Genomic DNA, 25,248 nt, shown 5'->3' on the forward strand with positions numbered 1-25,248 from the left:
GGTATAGGGGCACACATGGGAAATCTGGTGCACTAAATGGGGTGAGGGCAGGCTGGGTCCAGCATTGGGCGGGAGGGCTGAATGCCAGGTCTGCCCACAGGCCTGGTGTGCTGTGTGCAGGCATCACGTCCAGGACCCCATTTTAGTTCTCCAGCTCCAAAGGGGTGACTGGAGTTTTGATCTTTTTTCTTTTTTTATCTCGTGCATCATTTGCCCCAGCTGTTCATGTATGTAGAGTTGTTTTTAGTCCCTTCTCCTTTCCTTCTTGTCTGTGGCTCAAGATGTGTGTCCACGTGGAAGCACTGCAGCCCAGGTCCCAGCGTGTCTGAAATCTAGAACCTGGAGTGCGGGGAGGGGCAGAGAATCGAGGATGGGGCAAGCCTAGGAGTGTGCAGAGCCCAGAAGAATCTAGAAAAGCTGGGGATGGGCGATGAGTTTAGGGGGCAGGGGGTGAAGAGAGGGGCACTGCCCTGAAGGATGGGAGGGGAAAGTCAGGGTGAGGAATAACTCTGATGGGGGAGGGACGGGGCTGCATTCCCAGTTTCCCTCCTTGAGGCAAATAGAGGCCTCAGGTGCATCCAGCACTGTTGGAACTGCCAGCCTCCTGGGCCCCGCCTTGGGAAGCACGGAGCTTCTTGGAGGCCACACCGTCGTCCACACACTTCCCCTCCGGGGCAGTCCTCACACTCAGGGGGTCCTCCGTGCACAGAGCTTCTCCTTCCCTCTGTTCTGACCCTATTCTGTCCCTAGAAGACTGGCGCCTGGGCCCTGTGCCCCTGACTCCTCTAGGGGCCGCCCGGGTTCCTCTAGCCCCTCCGCTGAGATCAGGAGCCCGTCTGTGCGGGCGCCGCCCCTGCTGCCCACAGGACGCCTCCTCAGGGCTCCCCTCCGGAATGTCCCGTTTGGCACCTCGCAGCCTTCCACCCGGCTGGGACTCAGGTCCCTCAGCCCTCCTGCCCCCAGGATCCGGTTCTTCCAATTGCTCCTGGTTTCCCTCCAGATCTCCTTGCCAAAATTGGGCCTCTGTGTACTGGGGCCAGATTACATCTGAGAGAGAGATTTAAGTGAAATGGAAAAACTAGCTTTACTGCTTAGCCACACAGGGGGGACCAAGCAGGCAAATTGCCCTCAAGACTGTGTCCTAGGACTTCCCTGGGGGTCCAGTGGTTTAGAGTCCACCTTGAAATGCAGTGGACGTGGGTTCGATCCCTGGTGGGGAATCTAAGATCTCACAGTCCAGGAGCAGCTGAGCCCTTGCCCCACAGCTGATGAGTCTTTGCGCTACAAGCAAGATCCCACCAGAGGTAGGGACTATCCCGCATCTGCAAATCAGAACCAACGCAGCCAAATAAATAGATAAATAAATAAAATATTAAAATAAATGAAAGGCCATGTGTCTGGTCCTGGAGGGGTTTGAGGAGTCTTATATTGTTCAAGGAGCAGAGCCTGATCAACTTGAGGACGCTCTTCTGTTGGGTCCATGATGAGGTCTTGGGGAGCAGCAGCATCACCCTTGTGGTTCCACCGGTCTCAGGTCTTCCTGCTTGTGGGCGGCATAGTTCACTTCTTCCATCTGGCAGAGGTTTCAGATTCTGTAAAAGGGGTCAAAGGTCCTGGCTCCGAATATTATCGATAGCCCTTGAGGAAGAACTAACAGTCCATGAGTTTGTTTAATTGCTACAATATTATTATTTTGACTTCTTTGACAGTTTCCTTTCTTTCTGTATTTTCTCACTGCTATGATTAATTACATTCTTGACTAAAGTTGTTTTTCCTAGATGAAAGGCAGGTGCACATGGATGGGGATCTACGAAGGCCTCATAAGTTCCTACTTGGCTACAATTCCAAGGGGAGTCAACCTATCTGATTTGAAGAAAGGACACAAGAGCTGGAAATAATCTCAAGTTCCAAGCTTTGTTAGCATCAACAGTTTGTGTTAAGGAAATATTATTTCTCTCTTTGATCACCTTGTCATAGCCCCTGGACAAACATTTGAAAAATATGAAAGCATATTACAATGAGAATAATGATTAATGATTTGTGATATTTTTCCAAAGAGTCCTCCTATTTTAGAGGGCAACAAGCAAGATGAGTTTTTGAGTGTTTCCATGTGATAACTATGCGGTGTCTCAGTGGTCCTTGCTGTGAGGCTAGAGCTGGAATTGTCTCGCTCACAATTAGTGTTGCAACTAGAGAAAGCCCGCACTAGCAAAGAAGAGCCTGTGTGCTACGTCAAAGACCAGCCTCCAAGAATGCTAAATAAGTAAATCATAAAACCATATGTACAAAAGAGAGTCTCAGACTGAATTCCAGAAGACAAGGAACCAACACCATTCTAACCTCAGGAAGTCCAGGCCCAAATCCTGCCATTTGATTTTGCTTGCGGATTTCTCTCTTCATAAGGGCCCCCAAATATGAAGATTATTGCAAATGTCAGGAGGCAGTCATTTTTATTTACCTGATAAGGCTGCTCAGAGTTAAGCATCTCTAACTTCTGAGAAACCAAGCGAGAGAAAAGTAACATATTTCCGTTTTACTCACAGAGGGCATTTATTCAATTGCTGTCAATCATTAGTAGCTTGAGGGGAAGGGCTGGGCTTTATCTAGAAAGCCAACAGATCAATGATATTTCAGAGCAAAAAAAAAACAAAAAACCCATAAACTTTAAAACTATATGTACAAGTTGACTCAGTATTTCATCTTTTGTTAAACACTTTTATAATACCAGCAGGGTTTTTTAACTGGGATTTTAAAATATCTTATCCAGTTAGTTGCCTGGTATAATGTGAAACTGATCAGACAGCAGTGCTCGTCAAAATGGTCTCTCCTATGAATCTTCTTTGAGATGAAGACCTTTTGCAAAACCATCAGAGTGTAACAACTATGTGTGACTGACTTAAAGACTGAAAGATATAGTGACACAACTGAGCACAATGTAATGGGTTAAGAAACTTGGTTACAATAACCAGAATTATGTCTCAGTAGCAGAAGTTGGTATGCCCTGGTATGTCCTAATTATGACATTGGGACCTACCAGGTTCGTAGGAATTTCATAATTTTTTTTAGCAAATCTCTGTTAATAATATCCATCCCAGTATAATCTGAGAAGGCTTCTCATTCACTTGATAATGCTTCCCATGGTGTTTAACATACCATTGATGCTACTTAATCTAGTATTTCCCTCTGAGATGCCTCACAGTTCCTCTGGAACACTCAGAGTTAGCTAGAGAAAGAGACTTACCATCTGTTCTCCAAGGCAGCTCATATTCCAGAAAAAGTGTGTTCTGTTAACAGAGAGAGAAAACCAAATTCCAGGATTGTTGCAGCTTACTATTAATAATAAAAGTCATTTACTCAATTAACTTATATTTAATCTTAATCAATCCTGAAATGTACACAATTCTTGCTAAAGTCACATCCTGAGAAACGCTGGGCTGGAAGAAGCAGAAGCTGGAATCAAGATTGCCGGGAGAAATATCAATAACCTCAGATATGCAGATGACACCATCCTTATGGCAGAAAGTGAAAAGGAACTAAAAAGCCTCTTGATGAGAGTGAAAAAGGAGAGTGAAAAAGTTGGCTTAAAACTCAACATTCAGAAAACCAATACAATATTGTAAAGTTATATAAAATAAGATTTAAAAAAGAAAACTAAGATCATGGCATCAGGTCCCATCACTTCATGGGAAATAGATGGGGAACCAGTGGAAACAGTGTCAGAATTTATGTTTTTGGGCTCCAAAATCATTGCAGATAGTGACTGCAGCCATGAAATTAAAAGACACTTACTACTTGGAAGGAAAGTTATGATCAACCTAGACAGCATATTAAAAAGCAGAGACATTACGTTGCCAACAAAGGTCCATCTAGTCAAGGCTATGGTTTTCCAGTGGTCATGTACAGATGCGAGAGTCAGACTGTGAAGAAAGCTGAGTGCTGAAGAATTGATGCTTTTGAACTGTGTTGTTGGAGGAGACTCTTGAGAGCCCCTTGGACTGCAAGGAGATCCAACCAGTCCATCCTAAAGGAGATCAGTCCGGGGTGTTCATTGAAGGGACTGATGCTGAGGCTGAAATTCCCATGTATTTTTAGTAGATGTTAAATCATATCATATTAGCAAAATCCCTTAAAACTGAAAATCAAGAAATAGGCAATTTAATTTTTTTTATCAAAAGTATATTTTATAACGTATAAGACATGCATATTTTAGGGCACAATTTTTCTTTTGTCATAGGAGATATGTACTTAATAAATTTAAAAATGTTTAGTGTTTTTTCATAAAAGGAAAAGGTAAATAAACATAGACTTGTTCAGAACTCAATGTTTCACCGTTTTCTCTAAAATTGATTTAAATATTCAATGAATTCTCATCATTGAATTTAATTTAGCAAAACTCTAATGGTTTAAATTCCTGAGCATCCAAAATATAAAGTGTAATTCTTTTAAAGAGCTTACCTAAAAGCTTTTATACCATTTATCTCAGTTATTTATGACAATTATCAGTGTGAGTGAACTTTCTTGCTGACTTTTGCCACAGGTATGACCTAGTGACTAGCAGTAGAACTAAGTACAGTGAAAGAATGTTGGTGTCTTGTGTCTCCAGTAATCAGACACAGTTAACAAGCTAAACTGATGTCAGTGCCAGACAGAGACTTAATACTGAACATTTCCAAGATTTTGTGACTCAGAAATACTCCATTTGTAAGTGCTTATTGTACTTTTAGTCAATGGAATAGAGCTCATTTAGAAGTTAATCTCAGGAATATTTTCTAAAGACAAAGACACACACGGAGACATACACACGAGCAGAGATCTGTTTCATCATCATTTTACATTTCATGAATCAGGCACTGCAATTAAACTTGTCAGTTGATGAAAAACAGAGAGAACCATCAAATAGTCGCACTTGAGGTCAAAGGCTTCTTTTTCTTTCCTCCTTCCACCCGTCTCCCGGCTCGGTTTCAGTTCTTCTAAATAAGCCAAGGCTGAAACGCAGGCAATGTGGGCTGTGTTTGTATTAATACTTAGCGACATGGTGAAGCTTAACATCAACTTTTCTCCTAAGAATATCTTTGTTCTCTCAGGGTGAGTGTTCTAGAAAACTACAATGTGTCATCAAGCCATCTCTCTCCAACTGCACATGCAAAAAGAACCAGTTCTGAAATTTCAAAGGAGTTCCATCTCAACCATTTTCTCCAAAGTCTAAAGTCTAATATTGTGACTACATGGTGTTAAACTATTTTGTCCTTATTGATAGGTTTAAACGTGTAGGTCATTTTGCACCAGTCATCCAAAATGTGTCCTAGGAGGTTATCAGAGGAAATCAAAGGAGCATTTCCCATTTTTGATCAGACACCCATGAGCGAAATTCAAACCAGATCTCATTAGCTGATGGAAACCTTATACGAGGGGAAGGACACCAGAAAGCATAAAGCTCAGAGTGGCTGTTTCCAATTTCTGCCAAGTCCATGACCTTAGTCCTTAGACCTCACAAGTGGGATTTCCAACATGAAAACTAACCAGACAGGCACTCAGTGTTCCCAGATGGAAACAAATGTTCCTCAGATGTACATGTTGAAGGAGCCTTGGATACACAGCGGGGGACTCACCCAGATGCTGGTCGAGATGTCTCGATGTCCCAGACATTGTCTTTCTCCTTCCTCAAAATAATTCCTTGGAGCAGCAAAATTCAAGCTGGTATGGGCTGGAGGAAGACAGGAACATCCTTGAGGCGAAGGTGGCCTCCCCACCCTCTAGAGCGGCCCTTCCTCATCCCTCCTCTACCCCGTTGGTGTCCCCACTGACCGCTTGGTGGACCGAGTATGACTGGGGATCAGCCTTCTTGAGCTGAGTCCTCGGAGATCAGACCTCTGAAGGAATCTTCCCAGCGTTCCAACCTTCTGGAAAGAGGCTGCGTGGAGGAAAAATCTAGAGTGTGTGATGGAGCCAGGGGACACCCAGGGGGTCACCCCTAAGCCAACTCCACACGGGACTCCAAATTTGTTACCCAAATTCAGCTTCTGCACACCAAGGCAGAGTGAAGTCTGTACGAAAGAAGTTTGGGTGAGGTAGAAAGAAAGAGCTTTACTGCTTTGCTAGGAAAAATGGGCCACATTGGCCTAGTGCCCCCAAGACCGTGAGTGCCAGCCTGGAGCGGGTATGTGGAGTCTTTAGTGTTTATGGAGCCATGGCTGGTGTTGAGGCAGTGGGGAGGCCGCAGCATCAACCTTCTTGTTCCAGCCAGTCTGGGGTCTACCTGCTGTGGGCAGCAGTTCACTTGTTCAGCCTGGTGGGGGTTTCGGTAACTGCAAAATAGCTCACACATAAGGCACAGAATATTACCAAGAGACCTTGAGGAAGAAAAGTCCTTGACTTTGTTTGATGGCTTCAGTATTATTATTTTGTCTTGTTTGACATTTTCCCCTTCAGGATTTTCTCACTGCTCTGATGAAATTTATTCTTTGTTTTCTCCCATCCTCGCCAGAAGGCATGAGGGATCTTTGTCCCCCGACCTGGATCCTACTACCTTCAGCCCATGAATTTGACTGGTGGAGTCTTAGCCACCAGACCACCAGGGAAGCCCCTCAGTGGATTATTTGGTGAAAGATTTTCTACAGATAAAAGGCTGGTGGAGGACTTGACTGGGAGTTTCTTCTGGGAAAGCCTCAGTGGGTCCTGCTTGGTTACAATCTGGCCCGTCCCTGGTCTGCCCCTGCCTGGCGTCTCAGCCCTCCAGGAGAAGGAAGTTGGCACAGAAACAGGCAGGAGGCCACATGAGAGTTCAGATGCCCTTTATTTCTTTAGGGTGAAGTGTACACGTTGTCAGGGTGGTTGAACGGTAAAGAATATGCCTGCAATGCAGGACATGGAGGGGGCTTGAATCTGGTCTCTGGATGGGTAAGATCCCCTGGAGTAGGAAATGGCATGCCACTAGAGCATTTTTTCCTGGGAAACCCCATGGACATAGGAGCCTGGGGGGCCAGAGTCCAAAGGGTCGCAAAGAACCACCGAATAGGCACACGGGCAGGAAGGTAACATTTGTGCATTGCTGCTAACAGCAAATATTCCTTTTCTATATTTTGTCCTGGTTCCTGCAGTGGTGAAACCAATACAGGAAGGCAAGCTGGTAATCTTTGTCTCCTGAACACTGTTATCATCATGTTAGTAATGTCTCTCCAGGTTCAAATCAGTCTTGTTGGTTAGGCAGGCAGAGTTGGGATGTGTAAATCATAAGGAAACTGAAATCTTGGTCATAAACATCTCACACTGATAAGTCCTCTAACACAACAGTGCATTTTCTTAAGACTTCACAAGAGCTGCTCCTCCCCTCTGCTCTGACCCTATTCAGTCCCTGAAGACTGGCGTCTGGGTCCTGTGTGCCCCCAGCTTCTCTCAAGACCACCAGGGCCACTCTGCTCAGATTAGGAACCGGCCTCCGAACTCCCGGGTTTCTGCCACAGCACTATCCCTGCTCCCCACAGTGAGCCCCTCAGGGCTCCCCTCCAAAATGTGCCCTCTGAAAACCTCCCCAAGCCCTCGACCCAGGGGGGATCAGATCCCTTGGCCCTCGCTCCTCCAGATCTGGTCCTTCCCCTGCCCTGTGCCTGGCTGGATCCTCAGCCCAGCAGGGGAAGGATGTCAGCACACAACCAGGCAGGAGACTGATCTCGGCCTGCAGTGACTTGAAGCAGGGTTTCAGTCCTGGCCAGAGACTGAGATTGGGCTGTGGGAGGTTGAGCACTGGATCCTAAGCACTAGACCACCAGGGTGAATGGCTGGTGACAAACCCTGACTCATTATCTATGTAGAGGTGAATCCCCACCTAGAGGTGGAAAATGGTGAAGCAAGCAAGTGTTTATTAGGAGGGAAAGGGTGCTTGTGGGTACACATGCCAGAGGGCTCAGAGAGAGTGGGCGAGTCGGGCCTCATGGTAGGTAGGATCACTTTTAAGGGGCATTTCTTCTGGATTTCCTTTAGCCAATCATCTTGCTTTTCCTGGCTCTGAGTCCCTTTTTGGTATACCTCAGGATCCCCCTGGGCTTGTCAGGTGGCTCAGTGGTAAAGAACCCACCTGCCAATTCAAGAGACATGGCTTCGATCCCTGGCTTGGAAAGATCTCCTGGTGGAGATAAGGGCAACCCACTCCAGGATTCTTGCCTAGCAAATCTAATGGAGCCTGATGGGTCACAATCCATGGGGTCACAAAAGATTCAGACACAACTTAGTGGTTACACAACAGCAGTAGGATTCAATCTAGCCATTGAAATGAAGAAGAGTTACATGTAACAAGAAAGATACATGTAGGGCTTCCCTGGTGTTCCAGTGGTTAAGGGTCCACCTGCCAATGCAGGGGACATGGGTTCCATCCCTCGTCCAGGAAGATTTCACATGCCTTGGGGCATTTAAGCCCATGCTCCACACCTACTGAAGCCTGCCTGCCTAGAGCCCATGCTCCACAACAAGAGAAGCCACCACAACAAGAAGTGTGTGTACTCCAACTAGAGAGTAGCCTCCACTCACAGCAGAGAGAGAGCCCCCACACAGCAACAAAGACCTACTGCACCAAAAAAATAAAATAAAACAGGAAAAACATATTGCAATAACAGGAAATGACGTGAGGAATGTTCATTTGTGGTTAGACCACTCGGGTGAGAATCTGGGCTGCAGATGGAATAAACACACCTGCTGGAGAAGTTTTCACCCTTTCAGGCATGGTGGTCCTGTTGAAGAAACCGAAAACACTACAGAGCACAAGTGTGATCTGCCTTGTAAATCCTTCCTGGGGCCCTCCTTTCCTAGGAAGATTTCTGAGCTGATCCACTCCAGCACCACAGACAGCTCCCACTTCTGCCCTGCCTTTTCCCAGGTGCTTCATCAGGAGCTCAGCAAGCAGAGGAGGGCTGTCGAAGTCCTAGACAATATGATAGGCGGGATGGGAAAGACTAGACCGAGACTAGGGGAGCTTCAACATGGACCCCAGGAGGGCATACTGTGGGCAGGGATTGGAGACAGAGACTAGGAAGCTGTAGGTGAGAAAGGGGACGCTGAGGACATGGGAAGGGACACCAGCCTCATCAGAGACAAGCCCTTTCTCCCCAGAATCTACCCAGAGGGAATCAGCCACAGCTCTGAATAACAGGGAGCCTCATGAGCACAGAGGTCATCTGGAACCTCCTGGATTCTAGGTTCTATGTGCCCAGATTTAAATGAGCCCAATGTCAGTGCCTGCAGCCCTGCTCTTCAGAGACTATTCATCTTCCCCAAGGCTGAGCCATTTAGACATACTTTAAATTCACTGGCTCGCATGATACAGTATCTGCCTGAAATGCAATCCCTGGGCCAGGGTGAAGGGAATGGCAACCCACTCCAGTATTCTTGCCTGGAGAATTCCATGGACAGAGGACCCTGGGGGGCTACAGTCCATGGGGTTGCCAAGAGTTGGACACAACTGAAGCGGCTCTCGCTGCACTAAATGCTCTGAAAGTTGTAGGGGTTGTGACTTCAGAGCACCCGACCCTGGAGAGAATAGCTGTCATCAGCGTTGACTGCAAGCTTGGCCCCCGCCACATCCACTCACTCATTCTTGACCAGTAAGAGCCCCTGATGTTTGCTTTGCCTCATGCTTTTACAAATAAAAGCCCAGAAGTCAGAGCCACATCATAACCAGGTGTGATCCTGTCTTAATGAATAGTATATATGAGGAGTTTTGTGTGTCCAAGTGTTTGCAGAAAAGTGTTTGCAGAAATATTTTGGATAAAAAGACATCTGGGGATTCCCTAGTGGACTAAGTGGTTAAGAATCTGCTGGCAATGCAGGTAACTACATATGAAAAATTAAAGTGTTGGTTGCTCAGTTGTGTCCGACTCTCTGCAACTTCATGGACTGTAGCCGTCCAGGCTCCTTTGTCCATGGAATTCTCAAGGGAAGAACACTGGAGTGGGTGGCCATTCCCTTCTCCAGGGATCTTCCCAACCCAGGGATGGAACCCCATCTACTGCATTGCAGGCAGGTAATTTACCATCTGAGCCACCAGGGAAGCCCATCTACATATAAAATAGAAGAATATAATGTTTCACTGTAACTGATGCCTGGCCTAAATTTCCAGTCATACTAGCCATTGTTTTAAAATATCCCTTATGGGCAGAGACACTGTAACATACATTAAAATTAAACCAATTTTCTTGTGATTGTGAATTGGTTTCATAAAACAGCATCCTAGAGACCGCTCCCTCTGAGTTAAAACAGTTAATGTGCTCCAAAGTAAATGAAAACATAGTCTTAAAAGATGAAAATTCTGTAAAACCCTAATTACTAAAGGCATGATTATCCCCATTTCTCTGTTTAAGACCCGAACCTTGCCTGGCCTAAAATTTGGGGGAAAATTTAGGGCATTCCATACTGGATGACTACTAATAATACTGCGGCTTCATCGATTAGAGCCCCCAGACCCAATATCCAATACTGTCAAAACCACTGATTCTGTTCAATCAACAACTGGCACATATTTTCTTTTCTTCAGTGCCTGTGTCAACAGTCTCTCATCTAAGACAGCCTGCACTCCCAAAGGGACACAATTCCCCCTTTCCAGGCTTCCCACAGGTACCACAAGGGCTCGGCATCTCCATTGCACACCCTCTGGGCACACAATGTTTTAGCGGCATCCCCCTTTCTCCAGGAGCACAGGTATTGAAACAGGAGCAGAACCCTATGGTCCTTGCGCCCCATGCCCCGCCATGTGCCTGCCTTACTTCTATCTGAGGAAAACTTTAGTCAAAGAATGACTGCAATCAAAGAAGTGAGAGATGGGAAAGCAAAGGTGGAGTCAAAAGAGACTAATAATAACGTAGTCATTAAGCATAGTCAAGGATATTTAGCTGTTTCTGAAGGGCTATAGATAATATTCTGAGCTATAGCCTGTGAGCCACGTTATAGATACCAAAGGAACACGTGGAGATGTTAACTGCATGATGGCCAGACTGAACCCAGGCTATAAGCTGCCACTGTTTTCCTTGGGAATGCAATTTATGTTGAAAAACTGTTACATGTTGGGAGGGACAGTCGATGTACAAAGAACTCAATAGCAAGTAGATAGTTTTAACCTTGTTTAGTCAGGCAACAAGTCTTAAGTAATGTTCTTTTCCTGTATTTTCTTGAGAAAATATAGCAGCTGACGGTGCTGTTTCAGCATATAGCAGCCCCCTCGCACTTCTGTCTGGAAAAGCTCTTGCCCCACTGGTTGCCAGGAAGGCTTTGGGTGGGGGAGCGGTCAGTCGGCCTTTGGACAGGTGTCCAGCATCCTCCCCCCAGCCAGCCGGCGTCTGAAATAAAGCAAACTTTCCTTCTTTCCACCAACCTGGCCGGTCTACTTGTTTGAGAGCGGAGCAGCCGCACCCACCACACTTCTTTGGGCAGCAGTGTGAGGTTTCAGGACGACATCCGCCTTCAAGGAGATGCAGTGGAAGCCCGTTTCATGTGCTAAGGACACAGATGTCTCACACCTTCTGGTCCTTTCCTGGGGTTCTGAGGCAACACACTGCTCATGTACACATCTTCTTTCCACATTAGAGTCAACAGACAGTCCCGTCAGCGCCCTCAGAGACGCCTGCACTCAAGGAGCTTCGGGAACTGTGTCTCCCGCCATCTGGAGTCTCTGCACGGCTTCTGATGGCCACAACGCGCCCAAGGATTCGGGTGCAATGACACTACGCCTAGCAAGCTTTCTCAGCCTTCTTGAGACACAAGTACCCCCATATTTGATTCTCACACACACGTAGCTCATAGTAGCACGGTCCCGGTCCCCGGCTTCTCAGAGACTGCCTTCAGAGCTCCAAACACGCACAGCTTATTGAAAAGGGGATATGCCAGCAGCTTGCTTGGCTCCCCACCCCACTCCCCACTTCCTGGAGCCCTTTTTTCGTCTGCAAACCACCAGATCTCAGCTCAGGCTTTGACACGCTCCCTCAAACTTCCACAGGGCTGTAAAATCTGCGGCTTTCCTTAGGTGCCTGTACCCTGTGCGGGGCCTCTCCTCACTACAAGAGTGGTGAACGACTTTCAGCTTCTGTCTGTAGTGACCCTGGCCTCTCTGCAGAGACGCTCAGGCACCCCTGCGAATTAAGTCGCAGCCACCGCCTGACCGAAAGCAAGGTGATCTTCATTATGTTTTCCGAGAGAGCCAGAATGACTTCCTTATGGAAGACCTCCTCCTGTGTTGTCTAAGGCACCTTGTGTGGACTTATCTCGAGGGTAAGATGATGCGCTTTCTGCCAAATGAATCATCCTACCAAGACGTGTTAAAGGAGTTTATTGAACTGGTTTGTCTGCGTGCAATGAAACCTAGTTTGAAGTGTTTGACAGGAAAGATTGCTGGTGCTACGAGAAACTGGTTTCTCGTTTCCGTTGCACCCAAGATGTCGTGTTGCTTTAAGAAAGAACGTGATGAAGCAATACGGACAAATCCGGTTTAAACGGCATTTGGAACGACTTGGCAACGATTTGGTGAGGGATACTTGACGTCCTTGTCGCGTCTCAAGGAAGCCGATCAGCTGAACTATGAACGAGAATTGAAAGGATTTGAAAACGGCATGACTTCTACACCTGTTTTGTGTGTGTGTTTCCCCCTGTAGCTTCCCCATCCAGTTTGTGCTGACAAATTTAGTTATACGTCAGGAGGGACAGCCCCTGTGCAAAAGTACTCAATAGCAAGTAGATAGTTTTAACCTTGTTTAGTCAGGCAACACGTCTTAAGTAATGTTCTTTTCCTGTATTTTCTTGAGAAAATATAGCAGCTGATGGTGCTGTTTCAGCATATAGCAGCCCCCTCGCACTTCTGTCTGGAAAAGCTCTTGCCCCACTGGTTGCCAGGAAGGCTTTGGGTGGGGGAGCGGTCAGTCGGCCTTTGGACAGGTGTCCAGCATCCTCCCCCCGGCCCGCCGGCGTCTGAAATAAAGCAAACTTTCCTTCTTTCCACCAACCTGGCCAGTCTACTTGTTTGAGAGCGGAGCAGCCGCACCCACCACACTTCTTTGGGCAGCAGTGTGAGGTTTCAGGACGACATCCGCCTTCAAGGAGATGCAGTGGAAGCCCGTTTCATGTGCTAAGGACACAGACGTCTCACACCTTCTGGTCCTTTCCTGGGGTTCTGAGGCAACACACTGCTCATGTACACATCTTCCTTCCACATTAGAGTCAACAGACAGTCCCGTCAGCGCCCTCAGAGATGTCTGCACTCAAGGAGCTTCGGGAACTGTGTCTCCCGCCATCTGGAGTCTCTGCACGGCTTCTGATGGCCCCAACGCGCCCAAGGATTCGGGTGCAATGACACTACCCCTAGCAAGCTTTCTCAGCCCTCTCGAGACACAAGTACCCCCATATTTGATTCTCACACACATGTAGCTCATAGTCCCACGGTCCCGGTCCCCGGCTTCTCAGAGAATGCCTCCAGAGCTCCAAACACACTCGGCTTATGGAAAAAGTGATATGCCAGCAGCTGGCTTGGCTCCCCCCCCCCCCCACTCCCCACTTCCTGGAGCCCTTTTTTTGTCTGCAAACCACCAGATCTCAGCTCAGGCTTTGACACGCCCCCTCAAACTTCCACAGGGCTTTAAAACCTGCGGCTTTCCCTGGGTGCCTGCACCCTGTGCGGGGCCTCTCCTCACTACGAGAGCGGTGAACGACTTTCAGCTTCTGTCTGTAGTGACCCGGGCCTCTCTGCAGAGACGCTCAGGCACCCCTGCGAATTAAGTCGCAGCCAACGCCTGACCGAAAGCAAGGCGATATTCATTATGTTTTCCGAGAGAGCCAGAACGACTTCCTTTATGCAAGACCTCCTCCTGTGCTGTCTAAGGCACCTTGTGTGGACTTATCTCGAGGGTAAGATGATGCTCTTTCTGCCAAATGAATCACCCTACCAAGACGTGTTAAAGGAGTTTATTGAACTGGTTTGTCTGCGTGCAGTGAAACCTAGTTTGAACTGTTTGACAGGAAAGATTGCTGGTGCTACGAGAAACTGGTTTCTCGTTTCCGTTGCACCCAAGATGTCGTGTTGCTTTAAGAAAGAACGTGATGAAGCAATACGGACAAATCCGGTTTAAACGGCATTTGGAACGACTTGGCAACGATTTGGTGAGGGATACTTGACGTCCTTGTCGCGTCTCAAGGAAGACGATCAGCTGAACTATGAACGAGAATTGAAAGGATTTGAAAACGGCATGACTTCTACACCTGTTTTGTGTGTGCGTTTCCCCCTGTAGCTTCCCCATCCAGTTTGTGCTGACAAATTTAGTTACACGTCAGGAGGGACAGCCCCTGTGCAAATGTACTCAATAGCAAGTAGATAGTTTTAACCTTGTTTAGTCAGGCAACAAGTCTTAAGTAATGTTCTTTTCCTGTATTTTCTTGAGAAAATATAGCAGCTGATGGTGCTGTTTCAGCATATAGCAGCCCCTGCGCACTTCTGTCTGGAAAAGCTCTTGCCCCACTGGTTGCCAGGAAGGCTTTGGGTGGGGGAGCCATCAGTCGGCCTTTGGACAGGTGTCCAGCATCCTCCCCCCGGCCCGCCGGCGTCTGAAATAAAGCAAACTTTCCTTCTTTCCACCAACCTGGCCGGTCTACTTGTTTGAGAGCGGAGCAGCCGCACCCACCACACTTCTTTGGGCAGCAGTGTGAGGTTTCAGGACGACATCCGCCTTCAAGGAGATGCAGTGGAAGCCCGTTTCATGTGCTAAGGACACAGACGTCTCACACCTTCTGGTCCTTTCCTGGGGTTCTGAGGCAACACACTGCTCATGTACACATCTTCCTTCCACATTAGAGTCAACAGACAGTCCCGTCAGCGCCCTCAGAGACGCCTGCACTCAAGGAGCTTCGGGAACTGTGTCTCCCGCCATCTGGAGTCTCTGCACGGCTTCTGATGGCCCCAACGCGCCCAAGGATTCGGGTGCAATGACACTACCCCTAGCAAGCTTTCTCAGCCCTCTCGAGACACAAGTACCCCCATATTTGATTCTCACACACACGTAGCTCATAGTCCCACGGTCCCGGGCCCCGGCTTCTCAGAGACTGCCTCCAGAGCTCCAAACACACTCGGCTTATTGAAAAAGGGATATGCCAGCAGCTGGCTTGGCTCCCCACCCCACTCCTCACTTCCTGGAGCCCTTTTTTCGTCTGCAAACCACCAGATCTCAGCTCAGGCTTTGACACGCTCCCTCAAACTTCCACAGGGCTTTAAAATCTGCGGCTTTCCCTAGGTGCCTGTACCCTGTGCGGGGCCTCTCCTCACTACGAGAGCGGTGAACGACTTTCAGCTTCTGTCTGTAGTGACCGTGGCCTCTCTGCAGAGACGCTCAGGCACCCCTGCGAATTAAGTCGCAGCCACCGCCTGACCGAAAGCAAGGCGATATTCATTATGTTTTGCGAGAGAGCCAGAATGACTTCCTTATGGAAGACCTCCTCCTGTGTTGTCTAAGGCACCTTGTGTGGACTTATCTCGAGGGTAAGATGATGCTCTTTCTGCCAAATGAATCACCCTACCAAGACGTGTTAAAGGAGTTTATTGAACTGGTTTGTCTGCGTGCAGTGAAACCTAGTTTGAAGTGTTTGACAGGAAAGATTGCTGGTGCTACGAGAAACTGGTTTCTCGTTTCCGTTGCACCCAAGATGTCGTGTTGCTTTAAGAAAGAACGTGATGAAGCAATACGGGCAAATCCGGTTTAAACGGCATTTGGAACGACTTGGCAACGATTTGGTGAGGGATACTTGACGTCCTTGTCGCGTCTCAAGGAAGACGATCAGCTGAACTATGAACGAGAATTGAAAGGATTTGAAAACGGCATGACTTCTACACCTGTTTTGTGTGTGCGTTTCCCCCTGTAGCTTCCCCATCCAGTTTGTGCTGACAAATTTAGTTACACGTCAGGAGGGACAGCCCCTGTGCAAAAGTACTCAATAGCAAGTAGATAGTTTTAACCTTGTTTAGTCAGGCAACAAGTCTTAAGTAATGTTCTTTTCCTGTATTTTCTTGAGAAAATATAGCAGCTGACGGTGCTGTTTCAGCATATAGCAGCCCCTGCGCACTTCTGTCTGGAAAAGCTCTTGCCCCAGTGGTTGCCAGGAAGGCTTTGATGGGGGAGCGGTCAGTCGGCCTTTGGACAGGTGTCCAGCATCCTCCCCCCGGCCCGCCGGCGTCTGAAATAAAGCAAACTTTCCTTCTTTCCACCAACCTGGCCGGTCTACTTGTTTGAGAGCGGAGCAGCCGCACCCACCACACTTCTTTGGGCAGCAGTGTGAGGTTTCAGGACGACATCCGCCTTCAAGGAGATGCAGTGGAAGCCCGTTTCATGTGCTAAGGACACAGACATCTCACACCTTCTGGTCCTTTCCTGGGGTTCTGAGGCAACACACTGCTCATGTACACATCTTCCTTCCACATTAGAGTCAACAGACAGTCCCGTCAGCGCCCTCAGAGACGCCTGCACTCAAGGAGCTTCGGGAACTGTGTCTCCCGCCATCTGGAGTCTCTGCACGGCTTCTGATGGCCACAACGCGCCCAAGGATTCGGGTGCAATGACACTACCCCTAGCAAGCTTTCTCAGCCCTCTCGAGACACAAGTACCCCCATATTTGATTCTCACACACACGTAGCTCATAGTCCCATGGTCCCGGTCCCCGGCTTCTCAGAGACTGCCTTCAGAGCTCCAAACACGCACAGCTTATTGAAAAGGGGATATGCCAGCAGCTTGCTTGGCTCCCCACCCCACTCCCCACTTCCTGGAGCCCTTTTTTCGTCTGCAAACCACCAGATCTCAGCTCAGGCTTTGACACGCTCCCTCAAACTTCCACAGGGCTGTAAAATCTGCGGCTTTCCTTAGGTGCCTGTACCCTGTGCGGGGCCTCTCCTCACTACAAGAGTGGTGAACGACTTTCAGCTTCTGTCTGTAGTGACCCTGGCCTCTCTGCAGAGACGCTCAGGCACCCCTGCGAATTAAGTCGCAGCCACCGCCTGACCGAAAGCAAGGTGATCTTCATTATGTTTTCCGAGAGAGCCAGAATGACTTCCTTATGGAAGACCTCCTCCTGTGTTGTCTAAGGCACCTTGTGTGGACTTATCTCGAGGGTAAGATGATGCGCTTTCTGCCAAATGAATCATCCTACCAAGACGTGTTAAAGGAGTTTATTGAACTGGTTTGTCTGCGTGCAATGAAACCTAGTTTGAAGTGTTTGACAGGAAAGATTGCTGGTGCTACGAGAAACTGGTTTCTCGTTTCCGTTGCACCCAAGATGTCGTGTTGCTTTAAGAAAGAACGTGATGAAGCAATACGGACAAATCCGGTTTAAACGGCATTTGGAACGACTTGGCAACGATTTGGTGAGGGATACTTGACGTCCTTGTCGCGTCTCAAGGAAGCCGATCAGCTGAACTATGAACGAGAATTGAAAGGATTTGAAAACGGCATGACTTCTACACCTGTTTTGTGTGTGTGTTTCCCCCTGTAGCTTCCCCATCCAGTTTGTGCTGACAAATTTAGTTATACGTCAGGAGGGACAGCCCCTGTGCAAAAGTACTCAATAGCAAGTAGATAGTTTTAACCTTGTTTAGTCAGGCAACACGTCTTAAGTAATGTTCTTTTCCTGTATTTTCTTGAGAAAATATAGCAGCTGATGGTGCTGTTTCAGCATATAGCAGCCCCCTCGCACTTCTGTCTGGAAAAGCTCTTGCCCCACTGGTTGCCAGGAAGGCTTTGGGTGGGGGAGCGGTCAGTCGGCCTTTGGACAGGTGTCCAGCATCCTCCCCCCGGCCCGCCGGCGTCTGAAATAAAGCAAACTTTCCTTCTTTCCACCAACCTGGCCAGTCTACTTGTTTGAGAGCGGAGCAGCCGCACCCACCACACTTCTTTGGGCAGCAGTGTGAGGTTTCAGGACGACATCCGCCTTCAAGGAGATGCAGTGGAAGCCCGTTTCATGTGCTAAGGACACAGACGTCTCACACCTTCTGGTCCTTTCCTGGGGTTCTGAGGCAACACACTGCTCATGTACACATCTTCCTTCCACATTAGAGTCAACAGACAGTCCCGTCAGCGCCCTCAGAGATGTCTGCACTCAAGGAGCTTCGGGAACTGTGTCTCCCGCCATCTGGAGTCTCTGCACGGCTTCTGATGGCCCCAACGCGCCCAAGGATTCGGGTGCAATGACACTACCCCTAGCAAGCTTTCTCAGCCCTCTCGAGACACAAGTACCCCCATATTTGATTCTCACACACATGTAGCTCATAGTCCCACGGTCCCGGTCCCCGGCTTCTCAGAGAATGCCTCCAGAGCTCCAAACACACTCGGCTTATGGAAAAAGTGATATGCCAGCAGCTGGCTTGGCTCCCCCCCCCCCAACTCCCCACTTCCTGGAGCCCTTTTTTTGTCTGCAAACCACCAGATCTCAGCTCAGGCTTTGACACGCCCCCTCAAACTTCCACAGGGCTTTAAAACCTGCGGCTTTCCCTGGGTGCCTGCACCCTGTGCGGGGCCTCTCCTCACTACGAGAGCGGTGAACGACTTTCAGCTTCTGTCTGTAGTGACCCGGGCCTCTCTGCAGAGACGCTCAGGCACCCCTGCGAATTAAGTCGCAGCCAACGCCTGACCGAAAGCAAGGCGATATTCATTATGTTTTCCGAGAGAGCCAGAACGACTTCCTTTATGCAAGACCTCCTCCTGTGCTGTCTAAGGCACCTTGTGTGGACTTATCTCGAGGGTAAGATGATGCTCTTTCTGCCAAATGAATCACCCTACCAAGACGTGTTAAAGGAGTTTATTGAACTGGTTTGTCTGCGTGCAGTGAAACCTAGTTTGAACTGTTTGACAGGAAAGATTGCTGGTGCTACGAGAAACTGGTTTCTCGTTTCCGTTGCACCCAAGATGTCGTGTTGCTTTAAGAAAGAACGTGATGAAGCAATACGGACAAATCCGGTTTAAACGGCATTTGGAACGACTTGGCAACGATTTGGTGAGGGATACTTGACGTCCTTGTCGCGTCTCAAGGAAGACGATCAGCTGAACTATGAACGAGAATTGAAAGGATTTGAAAACGGCATGACTTCTACACCTGTTTTGTGTGTGCGTTTCCCCCTGTAGCTTCCCCATCCAGTTTGTGCTGACAAATTTAGTTACACGTCAGGAGGGACAGCCCCTGTGCAAATGTACTCAATAGCAAGTAGATAGTTTTAACCTTGTTTAGTCAGGCAACAAGTCTTAAGTAATGTTCTTTTCCTGTATTTTCTTGAGAAAATATAGCAGCTGATGGTGCTGTTTCAGCATATAGCAGCCCCTGCGCACTTCTGTCTGGAAAAGCTCTTGCCCCACTGGTTGCCAGGAAGGCTTTGGGTGGGGGAGCCATCAGTCGGCCTTTGGACAGGTGTCCAGCATCCTCCCCCCGGCCCGCCGGCGTCTGAAATAAAGCAAACTTTCCTTCTTTCCACCAACCTGGCCGGTCTACTTGTTTGAGAGCGGAGCAGCCGCACCCACCACACTTCTTTGGGCAGCAGTGTGAGGTTTCAGGACGACATCCGCCTTCAAGGAGATGCAGTGGAAGCCCGTTTCATGTGCTAAGGACACAGACGTCTCACACCTTCTGGTCCTTTCCTGGGGTTCTGAGGCAACACACTGCTCATGTACACATCTTCCTTCCACATTAGAGTCAACAGACAGTCCCGTCAGCGCCCTCAGAGACGCCTGCACTCAAGGAGCTTCGGGAACTGTGTCTCCCGCCATCTGGAGTCTCTGCACGGCTTCTGATGGCCCCAACGCGCCCAAGGATTCGGGTGCAATGACACTACCCCTAGCAAGCTTTCTCAGCCCTCTCGAGACACAAGTACCCCCATATTTGATTCTCACACACACGTAGCTCATAGTCCCACGGTCCCGGGCCCCGGCTTCTCAGAGACTGCCTCCAGAGCTCCAAACACACTCGGCTTATTGAAAAAGGGATATGCCAGCAGCTGGCTTGGCTCCCCACCCCACTCCTCACTTCCTGGAGCCCTTTTTTCGTCTGCAAACCACCAGATCTCAGCTCAGGCTTTGACACGCTCCCTCAAACTTCCACAGGGCTTTAAAATCTGCGGCTTTCCCTAGGTGCCTGTACCCTGTGCGGGGCCTCTCCTCACTACGAGAGCGGTGAACGACTTTCAGCTTCTGTCTGTAGTGACCGTGGCCTCTCTGCAGAGACGCTCAGGCACCCCTGCGAATTAAGTCGCAGCCACCGCCTGACCGAAAGCAAGGCGATATTCATTATGTTTTGCGAGAGAGCCAGAATGACTTCCTTATGGAAGACCTCCTCCTGTGTTGTCTAAGGCACCTTGTGTGGACTTATCTCGAGGGTAAGATGATGCTCTTTCTGCCAAATGAATCACCCTACCAAGACGTGTTAAAGGAGTTTATTGAACTGGTTTGTCTGCGTGCAGTGAAACCTAGTTTGAAGTGTTTGACAGGAAAGATTGCTGGTGCTACGAGAAACTGGTTTCTCGTTTCCGTTGCACCCAAGATGTCGTGTTGCTTTAAGAAAGAACGTGATGAAGCAATACGGGCAAATCCGGTTTAAACGGCATTTGGAACGACTTGGCAACGATTTGGTGAGGGATACTTGACGTCCTTGTCGCGTCTCAAGGAAGACGATCAGCTGAACTATGAACGAGAATTGAAAGGATTTGAACACGGCATGACTTCTACACCTGTTTTGTGTGTGCGTTTCCCCCTGTAGCTTCCCCATCCAGTTTGTGCTGACAAATTTAGTTACACGTCAGGAGGGACAGCCCCTGTGCAAAAGTACTCAATAGCAAGTAGATAGTTTTAACCTTGTTTAGTCAGGCAACAAGTCTTAAGTAATGTTCTTTTCCTGTATTTTCTTGAGAAAATATAGCAGCTGACGGTGCTGTTTCAGCATATAGCAGCCCCCTCGCACTTCTGTCTGGAAAAGCTCTTGCCCCAGTGGTTGCCAGGAAGGCTTTGATGGGGGAGCGGTCAGTCGGCCTTTGGACAGGTGTCCAGCATCCTCCCCCCGGCCAGCCGGCGTCTGAAATAAAGCAAACTTTCCTTCTTTCCACCAACCTGGCCGGTCTACTTGTTTGAGAGCGGAGCAGCCGCACCCACCACACTTCTTTGGGCAGCAGTGTGAGGTTTCAGGACGACATCCGCCTTCAAGGAGATGCAGTGGAAGCCCGTTTCATGTGCTAAGGACACAGACGTCTCACACCTTCTGGTCCTTTCCTGGGGTTCTGAGGCAACACACTGCTCATGTACACATCTTCCTTCCACATTAGAGTCAACAGACAGTCCCGTCAGCGCCCTCAGAGACGCCTGCACTCAAGGAGCTTCGGGAACTGTGTCTCCCGCCATCTGGAGTCTCTGCACGGCTTCTGATGGCCACAACGCGCCCAAGGATTCGGGTGCAATGACACTACCCCTAGCAAGCTTTCTCAGCCCTCTCGAGACACAAGTACCCCCATATTTGATTCTCACACACACGTAGCTCATAGTCCCATGGTCCCGGTCCCCGGCTTCTCAGAGACTGCCTTCAGAGCTCCAAACACGCACAGCTTATTGAAAAGGGGATATGCCAGCAGCTTGCTTGGCTCCCCACCCCACTCCCCACTTCCTGGAGCCCTTTTTTCGTCTGCAAACCACCAGATCTCAGCTCAGGCTTTGACACGCTCCCTCAAACTTCCACAGGGCTGTAAAATCTGCGGCTTTCCTTAGGTGCCTGTACCCTGTGCGGGGCCTCTCCTCACTACAAGAGTGGTGAACGACTTTCAGCTTCTGTCTGTAGTGACCCTGGCCTCTCTGCAGAGACGCTCAGGCACCCCTGCGAATTAAGTCGCAGCCACCGCCTGACCGAAAGCAAGGTGATCTTCATTATGTTTTCCGAGAGAGCCAGAATGACTTCCTTATGGAAGACCTCCTCCTGTGTTGTCTAAGGCACCTTGTGTGGACTTATCTCGAGGGTAAGATGATGCGCTTTCTGCCAAATGAATCATCCTACCAAGACGTGTTAAAGGAGTTTATTGAACTGGTTTGTCTGCGTGCAATGAAACCTAGTTTGAAGTGTTTGACAGGAAAGATTGCTGGTGCTACGAGAAACTGGTTTCTCGTTTCCGTTGCACCCAAGATGTCGTGTTGCTTTAAGAAAGAACGTGATGAAGCAATACGGACAAATCCGGTTTAAACGGCATTTGGAACGACTTGGCAACGATTTGGTGAGGGATACTTGACGTCCTTGTCGCGTCTCAAGGAAGACGATCAGCTGAACTATGAACGAGAATTGAAAGGATTTGAAAACGGCATGACTTCTACACCTGTTTTGTGTGTGCGTTTCCCCCTGTAGCTTCCCCATCCAGTTTGTGCTGACAAATTTAGTTACATGTCAGGAGGGACAGCCCCTGTGCAAATGTACTCAATAGCAAGTAGATAGTTTTAACCTTGTTTAGTCAGGCAACAAGTCTTAAGTAATGTTCTTTTCCTGTATTTTCTTGAGAAAATATAGCAGCTGATGGTGCTGTTTCAGCATATAGCAGCCCCCTCGCACTTCTGTCTGGAAAAGCTCTTGCCCCACTGGTTGCCAGGAAGGCTTTTGGTGGCGGAGCCATCAGTCGGCCTTTGGACAGGTGTCCAGCATCCTCCCCCCGGCCCGCCGGCGTCTGAAATAAAGCAAACTTTCCTTCTTTCCACCAACCTGGCCGGTCTACTTGTTTGAGAGCGGAGCAGCCGCACCCACCACACTTCTTTGGGCAGCAGTGTGAGGTTTCAGGACGACATCCGCCTTCAAGGAGATGCAGTGGAAGCCCGTTTCATGTGCTAAGGACACAGACGTCTCACACCTTCTGGTCCTTTCCTGGGGTTCTGAGGCAACACACTGCTCATGTACACATCTTCCTTCCACATTAGAGTCAACAGACAGTCCCGTCAGCGCCCTCAGAGACGCCTGCACTCAAGGAGCTTCGGGAACTGTGTCTCCCGCCATCTGGAGTCTCTGCACGGCTTCTGATGGCCACAACGCGCCCAAGGATTCGGGTGCAATGACACTACCCCTAGCAAGCTTTCTCAGCCCTCTCGAGACACAAGTACCCCCATATTTGATTCTCACACACACGTAGCTCATAGTCCCACGGTCCCGGGCCCCGGCTTCTCAGAGACTGCCTCCAGAGCTCCAAACACACTCGGCTTATTGAAAAAGGGATATGCCAGCAGCTGGCTTGGCTCCCCACCCCACTCCTCACTTCCTGGAGCCCTTTTTTCGTCTGCAAACCACCAGATCTCAGCTCAGGCTTTGACACGCTCCCTCAAACTTCCACAGGGCTTTAAAATCTGCGGCTTTCCCTGGGTGCCTGCACCCTGTGCGGGGCCTCTCCTCACTACGAGAGCGGTGAACGACTTTCAGCTTCTGTCTGTAGTGACCGTGGCCTCTCTGCAGAGACGCTCAGGCACCCCTGCGAATTAAGTCGCAGCCACCGCCTGACCGAAAGCAAGGCGATATTCATTATGTTTTGCGAGAGAGCCAGAATGACTTCCTTATGGAAGACCTCCTCCTGTGTTGTCTAAGGCACCTTGTGTGGACTTATCTCGAGGGTAAGATGATGCTCTTTCTGCCAAATGAATCACCCTACCAAGACGTGTTAAAGGAGTTTATTGAACTGGTTTGTCTGCGTGCAGTGAAACCTAGTTTGAAGTGTTTGACAGGAAAGATTGCTGGTGCTACGAGAAACTGGTTTCTCGTTTCCGTTGCACCCAAGATGTCGTGTTGCTTTAAGAAAGAACGTGATGAAGCAATACGGGCAAATCCGGTTTAAACGGCATTTGGAACGACTTGGCAACGATTTGGTGAGGGATACTTGACGTCCTTGTCGCGTCTCAAGGAAGACGATCAGCTGAACTATGAACGAGAATTGAAAGGATTTGAACACGGCATGACTTCTACACCTGTTTTGTGTGTGCGTTTCCCCCTGTAGCTTCCCCATCCAGTTTGTGCTGACAAATTTAGTTACACGTCAGGAGGGACAGCCCCTGTGCAAAAGTACTCAATAGCAAGTAGATAGTTTTAACCTTGTTTAGTCAGGCAACAAGTCTTAAGTAATGTTCTTTTCCTGTATTTTCTTGAGAAAATATAGCAGCTGACGGTGCTGTTTCAGCATATAGCAGCCCCTGCGCACTTCTGTCTGGAAAAGCTCTTGCCCCAGTGGTTGCCAGGAAGGCTTTGATGGGGGAGCGGTCAGTCGGCCTTTGGACAGGTGTCCAGCATCCTCCCCCCGGCCTGCCGGCGTCTGAAATAAAGCAAACTTTCCTTCTTTCCACCAACCTGGCCGGTCTACTTGTTTGAGAGCGGAGCAGCCGCACCCACCACACTTCTTTGGGCAGCAGTGTGAGGTTTCAGGACGACATCCGCCTTCAAGGAGATGCAGTGGAAGCCCGTTTCATGTGCTAAGGACACAGACGTCTCACACCTTCTGGTCCTTTCCTGGGGTTCTGAGGCAACACACTGCTCATGTACACATCTTCCTTCCACATTAGAGTCAACAGACAGTCCCGTCAGCGCCCTCAGAGACGCCTGCACTCAAGGAGCTTCGGGAACTGTGTCTCCCGCCATCTGGAGTCTCTGCACGGCTTCTGATGGCCACAACGCGCCCAAGGATTCGGGTGCAATGACACTACCCCTAGCAAGCTTTCTCAGCCCTCTCGAGACACAAGTACCCCCATATTTGATTCTCACACACATGTAGCTCATAGTCCCATGGTCCCGGTCCCCGGCTTCTCAGAGACTGCCTTCAGAGCTCCAAACACGCACAGCTTATTGAAAAGGGGATATGCCAGCAGCTTGCTTGGCTCCCCACCCCACTCCCCACTTCCTGGAGCCCTTTTTTCGTCTGCAAACCACCAGATCTCAGCTCAGGCTTTGACACGCTCCCTCAAACTTCCACAGGGCTGTAAAATCTGCGGCTTTCCTAGGTGCCTGTACCCTGTGCGGGGCCTCTCCTCACTACAAGAGTGGTGAACGACTTTCAGCTTCTGTCTGTAGTGACCCTGGCCTCTCTGCAGAGACGCTCAGGCACCCCTGCGAATTAAGTCGCAGCCACCGCCTGACCGAAAGCAAGGTGATCTTCATTATGTTTTCCGAGAGAGCCAGAATGACTTCCTTATGGAAGACCTCCTCCTGTGTTGTCTAAGGCACCTTGTGTGGACTTATCTCGAGGGTAAGATGATGCGCTTTCTGCCAAATGAA

At 49.0% G+C, this 25,248-nt stretch overlaps 1 long non-coding RNA gene across 15 annotated transcripts; it reads right to left on the bottom strand.

The window, feature by feature from the left end:
* Positions 1-927: 927 nt before the first annotated feature.
* On the bottom strand, positions 928-25,248 carry LOC112580295. 15 transcript variants are annotated; one of them, XR_006640145.1, is made up of 7 exons: positions 24,328-25,248; positions 21,087-23,904; positions 11,354-20,663; positions 5,610-5,704; positions 3,242-3,284; positions 2,542-2,603; positions 928-1,592 (listed from the first exon to the last, which is right to left on the bottom strand). It is a non-coding gene; the product is annotated as an uncharacterized LOC112580295 (long non-coding RNA). The 15 variants fall into 15 exon arrangements; XR_006640150.1 differs by lacking the exon at positions 24,328-25,248 and having other exon boundaries at positions 11,354-19,042; positions 19,467-20,663; positions 21,087-24,261; XR_006640152.1 differs by lacking the exon at positions 24,328-25,248 and having other exon boundaries at positions 11,354-15,797; positions 16,221-20,663; positions 21,087-24,261.

This window comes from Bubalus bubalis, chromosome 18, assembly GCF_019923935.1.
Source record: "Bubalus bubalis isolate 160015118507 breed Murrah chromosome 18, NDDB_SH_1, whole genome shotgun sequence".
Classification (NCBI taxonomy): domain Eukaryota; kingdom Metazoa; phylum Chordata; class Mammalia; order Artiodactyla; family Bovidae; genus Bubalus; species Bubalus bubalis.